The sequence below is a fragment of the Rhinoderma darwinii genome, chromosome 5 (genome assembly GCF_050947455.1).
Source record: "Rhinoderma darwinii isolate aRhiDar2 chromosome 5, aRhiDar2.hap1, whole genome shotgun sequence".
NCBI lineage: Eukaryota > Metazoa > Chordata > Amphibia > Anura > Rhinodermatidae > Rhinoderma > Rhinoderma darwinii.
The window spans coordinates 213,663,757-213,676,959 of NC_134691.1; the positions used below are offsets into that span (position 1 = coordinate 213,663,757).

Below are 13,203 nucleotides of genomic sequence, written 5' to 3' on the forward strand. Positions count from 1 at the left end.
AAGGCGCCAGGCTTCCTGGATTGCTCCATCCGTGGTATTCCCAGGAAATAGTCCATAAAGTACCGAGCGGTACGACAGTCTGTTCCTGGGTACTGAGTCCTTGAGTTCATGTTCCAAGGCTTTCAACAGACCCTGTGCAAAGGGGCACTGCCAGAAAATGTGCAAAGATGTTTCCTCCGTGAAGGGGCACCTGGGGCAGTACCGGGTCTTGCACAGGTTGCGGGCATGCATGAATGACCTAAGAGGCAGTCCTCCCTGGATGGCCATCCATGAAATGTCCTTGTGCCCGTTGGTCAACCTGCCAGATGACACGTTAGTCCAAACAGTCTCCAACGTGTCGGCATGAAGCCCTGGAACAGACTCCAGTGAGTCCTTTGCTCTGATGTGCTTGTGGATCGTCTTAGGTTTCCACAAGTCGGGCTTAAGACCCTCCAGTTGATGCTCCCTCACAAACCGGACGACATCTCCGTAGAACCAGGGAGCGTGCCAGTTGTAAGGGAAGGAGCTGTCCCACTTGTCCCAGCCAAAACCTCGCCAGAGGGGAAGGAGGAAGTAGCGGGACATGGCCTTGCCCGCAGAGCCGTTTGCTGTCCTCAGAGTCCTACGAACACAGTCACATACAAAAGCGATCCGCAGCAGAGTGGGAATGTCGGGTATACCCTTCCCACCTTTGCGGGGCTCCTTGTACATAACAGTCCGCTTTACTCTGTCCATTTTCGAGCCCCAGATGAAGCGAAACACAGTCCTGGTAATGGCCCTCGAGACGGTGGCAAGAGGGGGCCATGCCTGTGCAGTGTATTGTAGCACAGGCAAGACTTCGTTACGCAGGACCATTGCTTTGCCCTCAATAGTGAGTTGTCTGAGGCTCCACAGTCCGATCCTTTGGTTGACTTTGGCCAAGCGTTCTTCCCACGACTTTAGGGCTGCACCTTCCTTACCGAACCAGACTCCCAGAATTTTGATGAAGTCCGGCTTGATAGTAAACGGGAAGGAGGCAGGAGAAGGCAGGTACCACTTTCCGAAGAGCATGGCTTCCGACTTCCCGCAGTTGACTTTTGCCCCTGAAGCGCGTCCGAACTCCTCACAGGTCTGGACGAGTGCAGTCACCGAACTCTGGTCAGCGCAGAAGACGGTCACGTCGTCCATGTACAGCGAGCATTTGACCTCGAAGTGTCCTGGACCTGGTGCGGTGATCCCTCTGATCTCTCCATTCTGCCGGATAGCCTCTGCGAAGAGCTCTATAACACAAACAAAAAGGAGAGGTGAAAGAGGACAGCCTTGTCTAACCCCCGACGATACAGGAAAGGGGTCAGTCTTCCAGCCGTTCACCAGCACCGAGCTGTAAATGTCGCAATACATCAGGTTAACATACAAACAGAACAACCTGCCAAGCCGCAGCCTACGCAGAGCCTTACCCATGAATTCGTGAGAGACCCGGTCAAAAGCCTTCTCCTGATCCAGACTGACCAGGGCCGCGTGTGTACGGCGGCTTTGCATGTAATGCACCGTGTCCCTCACCAGGGCAAGACTGTCGGCCACCCTACGGCCAGGAATGCCGCAGGTTTGGTCCGATCCGATGATCTGTCCGATGACAACCTTCAGTCTGTTGGTCAATACTTTGGCGAGGATCTTGTAGTCCACGTTCAGGAGAGAGATGGGACGCCAGTTTTTCAGGTCACATCTCTCCCCCTTCCGCTTATACAAGATCGTGATCATGCCTTCTCTCAAGGACGGTGGCATTCTACCCTCCACCACCATCTCCTCATAGAGCTCCAGCAGGTCCGGACAGATCAAGTCCCCCAGCGCTACATAGAGCTCTGCTGGGAGACCATCACTGCCCGGGGTCCTGCCGGGTCTGAAGGATTTAGCGGCAGAGAGCAGTTCCTCCACCGTCAGGGGTACGTCCATAGCCTCCGTACCTGCAGGATCAAGATGATTAGTGATACCTGACAGGAATTTATCGGCGGCTTCGGGGTCAGTGGTTTTCCGGGAGTAGAGGCTTCGGTAGTAGTCTGTGACGACTCCCATCACCTCCTTCTTCCCAGAATGCATGTTTCCGGTCTCATCTCGGAGTTCCTTCAGGGGCGTGTGGCCGGCATGGAGTTTCCTGAAAAAGAACGAGTTACATTTCTCACCCTTCTCCAGGTTCTCCACCTTGGAACGAAAGATAATTCGCTTGGATTCCTCCTCAAAGTGCCTTTTCAGGCCCTTTTTGGCTTCCTCCAGCTCCTTCCTGACGTCCCAGCCGCATTGAAGGAGGTCTTGCAGGGATCGCAGCTGACGCTGCATCTCTCTGAAGTCTCTCTTCCTCTCACACGCCTGTTGACGACTTTTTGCCTGAAAGAAACAACGAAATTCAACTTTAACATATTCCCACCAGTCACAGGTTTTGTCAAAGAAAACTTTATCATTCCTCCAAACAATATAGGCGTCTCTAAGTTCCGCCAGTACCTCCTCTCTTTCCAGCAGGGCACAATTCAGCTTCCAGGAGCCAGGGCCGGGAGGAAAACCGTGGCCGATGGCACCCTGGAAGAGAATGGCCCTGTGGTCAGAGAAGAAGCAGGGGATCATGGAGTGCCCATGCTGCTTGACTGCCCGGGAGGTGAACACAAAGTCAATCCGAGAACGAAGTGAGCCATCGGGTCGGCTCCATGAATAGTTCACAGAGCCGATCCCCATGGAGCCCACCTCGTCCTGCAAGGATGCTTCGGTTACCATCTCGATAAGCAGTTTGGAACTGACATCCAGCTTGATTGAAGTGCCGGAACTTCGTCCATCCTCTTCGATGGGGCAGTTGAAGTCCCCGGCCATCACCACTGCCCTAGTGGTGGCGAGCTGGGTCCGCAGGGTCTGGAATAGTTCCAGGCGCTCAGCCTTCATAGGGGGAGCGTACACGTTGATGAGCCTAATCGGCTCTCCCGCCCAGGAACCGTCTACGACCAACAAGCGGCCGCAGACGAGCTCCTGGACAGAGTCAACAGTAAATACGCTTCCCCTAATCAGGATGGCAACCCCTGCAGACTTACAGTCGCCCCCACCAGACCAGTAGGACGGGCCATGGGTCCACTGCCTGGCCAGATGATGGTATGACCTGGAAGAGGGGAGAGTACATTCCTGCAGCATAAATACATCACTCGACTGCTTGGAAAGAAAAGTTAGCACCATCTGACATCTAGTCCTATCTCTAACACTCCTCACATTGAGGCTAAAGATGTTAAGTTTAGCAGCCATGGGGGAGAATAAAGAAGGTTAGTGCAAACGATACACCTTAGTTACCAGTCCGGTCGGGCGGATCCTCCTCTCTGGAGCCTGGCGGGTCCGGAAGATCCAGCAGGCCCTCTGACAAAAATTGTTCCAGGATTGTAGCCACCTGGATGTCTGTTGTGAAGTCGATGACCTCAGGTTCAGACACGAGTTCCTCCACCATCTGCTCCATTTCCTCCTGCTGCGCAAGGGAATCTTCGCAGATTTCCACGACTTGTCGCTTTGAGGACTCAGCAGCTGGGCTGTCCCTCACCTTTCTCTTCCTCTGGATGGCACCTGAGGAGACAAGAGGGGGAAAATCCTCCAGGGAGAGGACTCCAGCAGCTGGAGGGGAAGATGTTAGTGCTGCTGGAGCTGGGGAGAAGGGAGGCTGGGTTGGGAGAGGTGCAGGTGACAGGACCACTGAGATGGGTGGGTAGGAGAAGGTGAGAGCCTCAGTGGGGGTGACAGGGGTTGGGGACGGGGGGGTGGGGAGGGCCGGGCGAGGGAGGGTGGGAAGGGTAGGGCGAGGGAGGGCCGGGAGACGGGGGGGAGGGACTGTCGTCTTCTTACCATCCTTCTTATTCCCGGTCTTCTGCGCCGCTGGAGCTCTGGTTGGGGCGGGGTTCCCTCTGGCCGGAGCTTTCGCCGCTACAGTTGCCCAGGATCGATCCCTCTTCGGGCAGTCCTTGTAGGAGTGGGCTGCTTGTCCGCAGAGGTTGCACATTGTCCGTTTCGGGCAGTCTTTGGTCTCGTGTCCTGTTACCCGGCAGTTCTTGCAGGCGTCCTCCTTGCAGTCCTTCACCGAATGACCCTTCTTGCTGCATCTCCTGCAGATCTGCGGCATGTCCGGGTAGTAGATGAGGCCGTAGGAGTTGCCCAGCGAGAATGACTGGGGCAGGTGCTGGAGGCCGTCTTCCGCGCTCGAATCCTTGTTCAGTCGGACGATTACCGACCACTTGCCAGTCCAGCAGCCGAGTCCGTTCAGGATGTGGGTGGGTTCCCTCACCACTGTGCAGAACCGCTTCAGGAGCGTGGTGATGTCTTTGCCGGGGGTGTGTGGGTTCCGCATTGAGACCGTCACCCGCCTTTCCTCTCTTTGGACAGGGCAGTTGCCCACAAAGCGAGAGAAAGGGGATTCAGGCCTCGCCGCTTTCACCATCTCCCAGTACCTTCTGCAGATGTTGATCGATGCAAAGGTCACGAAGAACATCCCGGTCATGAAGGCCTGGATGCTGATGGTCTCCGGCTTAGCGAAGCCCTGGTCCAGGAGCATCTTCTGGCAGAACACTTCTTCCGTCATGTCCGGCACTCTCCCGTCCACCTCCTTCAGCTTCAGGGCCACCGTCTGCTTCATCCAGGGCTCCAGGGTTGGAGCAGCCTGGTTCGGCTTCCTGGTGGCCTGTTGGCCTGAGGAGGCTTCAGGAGGAGATGTCCTGGCCTGGGTCGGCTCACCTGGTCCATCAGCCTTCTTCTTCTGGGTGGCAGGGTTGCTGGTTGAGGCCATGGCTTCTTCCAGCTGTTCCTGTCGCTTGGGGAGGATCTTCGATAGCTCTTTCCCGAAGGGGGCGGAGCTATGCAAATCTTCTCCTTGCTGGCCGAGGTTCTTCCACGAAATTTCTTCCGCAGCGGTTCCTCGTCGAGCTTCTTCTTCTGCGGCCGAGCTTCTTCGAAGATCCCTTCAGCAGCGGCTCTTCTCCGAAGTTCTCCTTCTTCTTCCCGGCAGCGATCTCCCGGAGCTTCTTCCCCGATGGCGGCTTCTCCCTTCTGGATCGTCGTCTTCGGTGGTTCTTCTCCGCAGTTCGTCGCCGGCTTCGTCTGGAACGCTCTTGGATCGCTGAGCTAGTGTTTATAGCCCCCAGTGGTTCTCCGAGCTATCTATCCTTACAAGGACTGATAAGAACAGATTTTTTTTTTTTTTTTTTTTTTTTTTTTATTTTCTACTCAGATTTGAAATCTTAAAACGCAAAACATAGGTTGAAAGTCTTAGAGTTCATCAAAACCATCATTGTAGTATGAATATATAATTTTCATGATCTTATCCATTTTTTAATTGTTATTATTACTTTTTTTCTCTTTTTTTAATATGTTTTGTTTTCTTTTTTTTTTTTTATTATATTTTAACTTTTTTTTTTTTTTTTTTACAGGTATAACAAAGAAGAAAACAATACAAGATTACACATCACAAGGTAAGTACATTCCACATTTCTGGTTTCCAAATCTCATTTGCTCTCACAGTACCTAGTAATAATTTATCTCTCCAAAAATATACATACAGATAGCTTAAACATAGTTTAAGACAGTTTTCAACAGATATCTGATCTCTTTTAAATAATACAATATTTCTTGCTTTCCATAAAGCCATCTTAACACATGTAAATATTAACCATACGACTTTAAAATCCTCTTTACCAATGCCCAATCCATAAAAGATCATATTAAAATCAAAATGATCAATTTTGCTCAAATATTTAACTAAGATGCTAACTTTCCTCCAAATCTTTTGTGCAAATGAGCAATTCCAAAAAATATGCGTTGGCGTTTCACTTCCGCTACATCTTACTCTTGGGCATCTTTCATGTCTTACCAAACCTCTTCTATGCTGAAATTCTCTTGTAGGTAAGCAATCCTTCAACATACACCACAACAGGTCCTTATGTTCATTAGACAAGTAAAACAGGTTAACATTGATCCAAATACCTTGTACAATTCTTACAGAGAAACCTGTTACAGAACTCATAATTTTCCTCTCATCTAAGATCTTTAACACTTTTCTATGATTAGTAATAATACTTAAGTCAGATTTTAACAACTCAAACTCCCTTAAAATTTTCTCTAAAATAATATAATGTTCTGGTGGTAAAAACTTATATGGTCTGTTTAAGTCAATTTCTAACCACTTGTATTTCCTTATATAAAACCCAAGATTATAAATAAGAAAAGTTTTTATCTTTGAACTGGGCCCCAATAAAGTGCTTGTACAATAGGCCAAATATTTAATATACAAAAAAGACCTAATATCGGGGAAGCCTTTCCCTCCTTTATTCTTAGGTTTATACAACTCCTCCCTTTTGACTCTTTCCATATTTGATTTCCATAGGAAATAAAAACAGATTTTAATAAGTTTTTTCATGATATTATTTGGGGGGATAAAAACAGCAGATATGTACAAAATCATGGGGAGTAAAACCTGTTTTATGATCAAAATTTTACCTTCAAGAGTCAAAGTTCGCAAATTCCAAAAGGAAATCTTTTTCCTTACCCTTTCCAGCAAGGATTCCCAATTTTTTATATTCCCACAAGATTCTGAAAAATAGATACCTAAAATCTTCATGTCATGCATTTTAAGCAACTTACAATCAGGTTCAAGGGTAAATTTCCCAATTGTTAAAACACCGGTTTTATCTAAATTCACTTTGAAACCTGATGCTCCACAGAACCAATCCACTGTTCTTAAAACCCTATTAAAACTTCTAAGATCACGCACCAAAACTGTCACGTCATCCATATATGCAATAACTTTAACTTGTTCATTTTTACAGCCCGGGATAAAAAAACCGTTAATTACTTTATCTTTTCTAAAGGCCTCTAAGAGGGGTTCAATTGCACATATAAATAAGATAGGTGACAGAGGGCAGCCCTGTTTCACCCCACATCGAATATGAACTTTATCAGATAAGGAACCATTAACTGAAATTTTACTAAAACCTCCATTGTATAAGATTTTAATACGATTAATAAAACCCTCTGAACATCCTAATTTGCTTAAAACTGTGAATAAGAAATCGTGTGAAACTCGATCATAAGCTTTTTCAAAATCAAAGGAGATCAAAGCTAAATCCTGATTGCGGTCCTTGCTGTCCCAAATAATATCCCGTAGCAAAACCAAAGAATCGACAATTTTTCTTTTTGGCACAGCGCATGTCTGGTCAACCCCAATTATTGATGCTATCACTTTTTTTAAACGATTCCCTAACAATTTTGCATAAATTTTATAATCGGTGTTCAGTAGCGTAATTGGCCTCCAATTCTTGATTAATTTTTTATCACCTTTTTTAAAAATTAAAACAATAAGACCCTCCAACCAGGACTCCGGGATTATTAATGAAGATTCAATTTGAGAAAAAACTTTGAACACATCCTCACCTATTACATCCCAAAATTTTTTATAGAATTCTATTGGTAGACCATCCATACCAGGGGTTTTTAAATTCTGAAAACTATTAATCGTATCTAATATTTCATTTTTAGTAAATTCCTCCTCTAGAAACATCATCTCATCAGTGCTAAGCTTTTTATCTAACAACCCCATAAAATGTTCCTTTAAAGAGGCATCAAGCACCTTTTCGGAAAATAATTCCTCATAAAAATTTTTTGCTTTTAATAATTTTTCTTCACGGTTTGTTTCCCCTTCTAGACACTCAATAAAATCTTTTTTCCCGTTAATTTTTTTAAAAAAGAAATGAGAGCATTTCTCATCCTTTTCAAGGATTCTTACACGAGAGTTGAAAATAATCTCTTTCCCTTTTTCTTTTAATAAATTTTTTATCTGACTTTTTACATCCTCAATTTGATCATCCATTTCTATACCATTGTTTCTAAATAGGTAAAAACACTGGAGCCTAGAACTAAGATCAATGTATAGTTTCTTTTTTGCATAGGCTATCTTCTTCCCATATTTAACAAAGAAGGTTTTAAAACCCCTCTTCATGAAATCCCACCACTCCAATACATTATTAAACTCGCCCTCTTTTTGTTTTAGTTTATCATAAAACTTACAGAATTCTTCTTTAACCTTACTTCCTTCCAAGAGGGACACATTAAGTTTCCAGTGTGATGGCACCTTACCTTCTGAAACCTCATAATTTAGTGTACATTCAATTAACTTGTGATCTGAAAAACAACTGTCAAAGGATTTAAAAGAAGAACACATCAAATCACTAGATACAAAAATATAATCTAGTCTAGATGAGCATCCACGATTACTCCAAGTAAGCTCATACTCTTTCCTTTTTCCACCTAGTTCCCAGGTATCTTTAAGGTTACAGGCAGAAAGAATATTTTTCAAAACAGATACTGATCCTTCTTTTTTTTTACAGATTTGGCAGTTAAAATCACCACCAATGATGATGGGATCTGAACCAACAATAAACAACTGTAGTAACTCAAAAAGGTGAATTCTCAATTTTTTTTCTGTATTTGCATATATGCAAAAACACTTGATTTTTTTGCTATCTTTTAAAACCTCCACCATAAGTATGCGCCCTGGGTATATTTCTTCATGCCTAACAATTTCCCAATCTTTAGAACATAAAAAACCTATCCCGTCACTTTTGAATTCGTTTCCACCTGAAAAACAAGATTTACCTTTCCATATACCTTGTAGATACTTATAACATAATCTCTTTTCTAAATTACATTCCTGTAAGAAAACAAAGTCATAATTTTCATTATTAAAAAAATCATAAATGGCTGTACGTTTATATTGGTTATTAAACCCCTGAACATTCAGGGAGGCAGCCCTGATCATCTTTTAACCAAGATGCCAGGGCTTTCTCCCCCGCCCTCATCGATAAATGGTGGAGAAGTATCAATCTTCAGATCTTCAGCTCCAGATGAGTCAGAGGGAGAAATATCTCCAAGAAGATCATAAACCTTGCTTTTCTTCCCACTTTGGTCAGTCTCTTCATCACTCACTTTCTCTTCTTCTCTAGTATATCTTTTTAAACTTTTTGTTGCCACCTCCATCTCCTCCTGAGCACCAGACGAACCTGCTTGCCCAGGGGGTGAAAGGGGAGTCTCCAACACCACAGTTAATTCCTCTTTTTTCTTCTCCTTTTTCTCTTTTGATATTTTTTTCTCTTTTTCTACCACTGAAGCCTCCACACCTGAGGATTTTGTTTTCCCCTGGGAGCTCTTTTTATCCTTCTTTTTTTCCTCTTTTTTTTCCTTGCCCTTATTCTGTACCACAGAACCTATAGGAGCCTGCGCCTCTTCTGGAGGCACGAAGTCCTCATCTGACAAAATTTCCTCCACTCTTTTTTTAGGACAATCTGTTTCCTGATGAACGGAATCATGGCATTTCATGCAACGCTTACAGGCCATGTCAGCATGTCCATATTTGCGACATCTACGACAGTATTGGGGCATCCCCGTAAAAAAAAGATAACCCCTACTCCTGTTGATGAAAATAATAGGGGGTGGTCTCAGAACACCCCCCTCAGCAGTCGGATCTTTTTTAAAGACCACACTGTAGATCCTTTTCCCATTCCATGCACCGAAATTAGTAATCCCATGTTTCTTAAGGGTCACCTTCTCACAAAAGTTGTACAAAAAAGATGTGACTTCCATATCAGAAATAAATGGGTTGTACATTTGCACTGTCAGCAGTTTATATTGATATTGAAACAAAGGAAGGACCTTTACTCCCTCCAACATAGCATGTCCTCTATTTCGCTCATAGAGAGCATACGCTGCTTCACAAATCCCACAAGAGTTCAAAGTAACATCGTGAATTCCACGGGAGTTAAACGATTGAACACAAAAATAATCCCCATCCTTGATCTTCAGGATAGGACCAAACACATTGGAATAAAGAAACCCCAGTTCTTTTACCTGGCGGTATTGCGGCGAGATGACAAAACGAATCGTGTCCTTCAAAGGAGTATCATCCGCAAAGAAGTCCTGGAAATTATCCGATCTTCCTTCCATCGTTCCAAATGAAAAATATACTCACAGCCCAGAAATCCAAGCTCGATCGCCTCCTGATCCAAATCGATAATCCAGAATCCCACGTCCAAAGAATTTCTCCCTCCACGAAAAGAATCCGGATCCTCCTAAGGAAAAGGCACTACAGCTTTCAGCCACCCCTCAATAGCAGCAGTTCGGTCCGAAAACCGAAAAGGCCGAGCAGGTAGGTTTCCACTGTAGGAACCTTGCCTAATGGTTTCAAACCCACTACAGATCTGAGCCAAAAGGCCGAGAAGCGATAACCCGAATGGGCCGGCCGTTGACCGAGCCTGCCTAATACTGCTGTTCACCCCTTGCAGCGATTGATTCAGCCTACTCCTAGGCAATTCCATGGGGCCCTGCAGGCTCACACACATTTACAGCTACTAAGCGGGAGGGAGGTGAATAAAGGCCGGAGAGGAAGCCAGACAGGATTTGCTTCTTTTGCTTGCACCACAATGCAGTGCTGAAAGAGGAGGAATCTACATAAAAACGCCTTCCTGGCAACGCCCAAATGCCCTCCTGCCATGCAGATAAACACTGGCAGCGGCAGCAAGTGCATGCCCACAGCCACCCCTTGTTCCTTCACACCTTGTATCAGCTGTAATCCAGTCCAGTCCAGTCCAGTGCTGCCTGCTGAGCAGCACTGACCAACACTGCCTGGGCCCAGGCTTTTATCTCTGAGGCCCCATTATGATGTCAGAAAGCTGGCTCTGGAATCCTGAGGGCTCCACTATGACACGTGCAAAGTTCCGTCTGAACTTTATATAAGACGGTGCGGCTCAGTCAGTCACTCAGTGTTGCCTGAGAGGGCAACACTGCAACAGCCGGCCGCCAGGCTGTCTTTTTTTTGCACAGCTAGTTGCCTCCAGGAGGCCACAAGAGGGAGACAAGGGACTGCAAAATGGAAAATAGGCATCCACCAACTTTACAGACAACTTCTCCTTGCTCCTACAACCTCCATCCTTGCACAGTTTGTTATTCTTCCAGGTAACAAAGTAACAAATCCAAATTGCTGCTCTCTTTGTAGGCAAGCAAGGCTTTGTTGCAACTGCAATTCTTACTTCTTCTTGAAATGTAGGGACGACAGTACATTCCATCACATCCATCTAGTGTACACAGGTAGGTCCATTGTGGCGGGTAGGCGGCTGGCTGCTTTAATGGCTGTTTGCTGTTCCCCTACTCCACTCCACTATTTGACTGTGGTGCTGCATCAATCAGTGGCTGGCTCAGGTGCAGCTCTTTAACTTACCTAGGAGGGAGGGAGGGCGGAGAGAAGACAAGGAAGGTGAATGAGCTGTTCCAATGTGAAATGCCGGAAACACAGAAACACAGAAGACACACACACACACACACAACAAGAGGTGGCAATGTATTCATTAATTGCATTTAATAAATGAGCTCATTATCACACATGACTGTACAAATGCATTGTCCAACAGGTGTTGAAATAATGGGATTAAAAGGGGAGATCCCATCAGAAAGACAAAAACAATAGCAAACACAAATAGCACTTTTGGAATCTGATTTTAGTCAACACATAAGGGAAGGGTGCACCGGTCCTGGAAATACTGCAATACCAGGTCAATGCGTGGAGTGGACAGAGCAAGCTCTATTTCCATCTCCCTGTTCTAAAAATCCATTTAATATATGGTCCCCAGATAGGGGACGTATCAGATATTAAACTGATAAGAACAGATTTTTTTTTTTTTTTTTTTTTTTTTTTTATAACCATTCAGTTTAACTTAAAGCAACAGTACACAAACCATTTTGCATTTTAAGGCATAAGTTGCCTTAGTCGTACATCATCATGGCTATTTTATTCCAAACAATAATAATCAAGACACAGAAAGGATTGTGAAGAACAAAAATAAAACAGGAATAAATCTTATCAATTAGCTATATTTCACCAACCTTCTCCACTTCTTAAATTTCCATATCCCCTCTGCGTCTATACCACCACCGCACTGACTATCCCAACGATAGACTACGTATAGTCTTGACAAAACCATCCTCACACACTCACCAATGGGTACCCACTTATGTTTGAAAACACCTAAATTACGTACATCCCATAAGCTTTCCATTATACACACCATAATCAACCATAAGATCCTATCACTTACTCTGTTACAAGCCCCTATAGCAAACATCGCAACCTTCCAATCCACAAACTTCACCCCAGCTAACTCCTTACAGACGCCACCCATCCTCCTCCATACCTCATACGAATAATTGCAGTCCCAAAAAAGATGCCTAACAGTCTCCCGTGAATTACACCCAACCCTTGGACACACCTCAAATCTAACTAGCATTCTCCTCCTCTGCACATCTCTAACAGGCAATATATCATGCAACGCCATCCACACTATGTCCTTTTGTCTATTGGACATACCTCTCACGCCTAACTTCTTCCAAGTATCCACAACATCCTCTCCTCGCAAACCCACAATGTTACACACAACCTCATTCACACACAATCTTTTTAGCACAGCCTTCTTATCCAGAAACCCACCCATAGGCACTGCAATCAAATCATATTTCCTAATGAACCTTTCAATCACAACATACCATACCGGACATACATAAGCAACAGGCACAGTAGCGTCTCTCTTAAACCAATTTAACCCATAAAGCATCCAACCGGCCATATACCTTACCATATACGCACTCTTATTTCCTTTCCCCAAGAGCCCCACCACTGTTTTAATATAATTTAACCCAAGAAAGACCTCCACATTCGGAAAATCCAAACCTCCATTCTCACAAGACTTATAAACATACTCACGCTTCAACTTTTCCATTTGACTTCCCCACAGAAAGGTAAACACCATTTTCTCTGACTTTTTGATTTTCCTACTAGCGGAGGGAAAAATACTAGCCACAAAAACCAAAATAGGCAAAATCACTGTCTTAATTATCAACACCTTCCCTGATAAAGTCAGGTCTCTAAGTCTCCAAAAATTCAATTTCTTCTCAATCCTCTTGCCACATTCATCCCAACTCTCATTCCCTCTCAAGTCCTCATTAAACTGTATCCCCAACACTTTTACTGCACCCACTTCATTCCTCACTCCCTCCATACTTACCCTCCTATCCCCAAAGCACTTAAAGACACACTTATCCCAATTCACCTTAAAAGCTGATGCCCCACAAAAAAAATCCAACCATAATTTTGCTCTATTCAACCCAGCCATACAATCACTCATAACCACAACATCATCCATATAA

General features: G+C 44.9%; 1 pseudogene; it reads right to left on the reverse strand.

The window, feature by feature from the left end:
• Positions 1 to 11,518: 11,518 nt before the first annotated feature.
• Positions 11,519 to 11,727, reverse strand: LOC142654190 (U2 spliceosomal RNA; annotated as a pseudogene).
• Between the last annotated feature and the right edge of the window lie 1,476 nt (positions 11,728 to 13,203).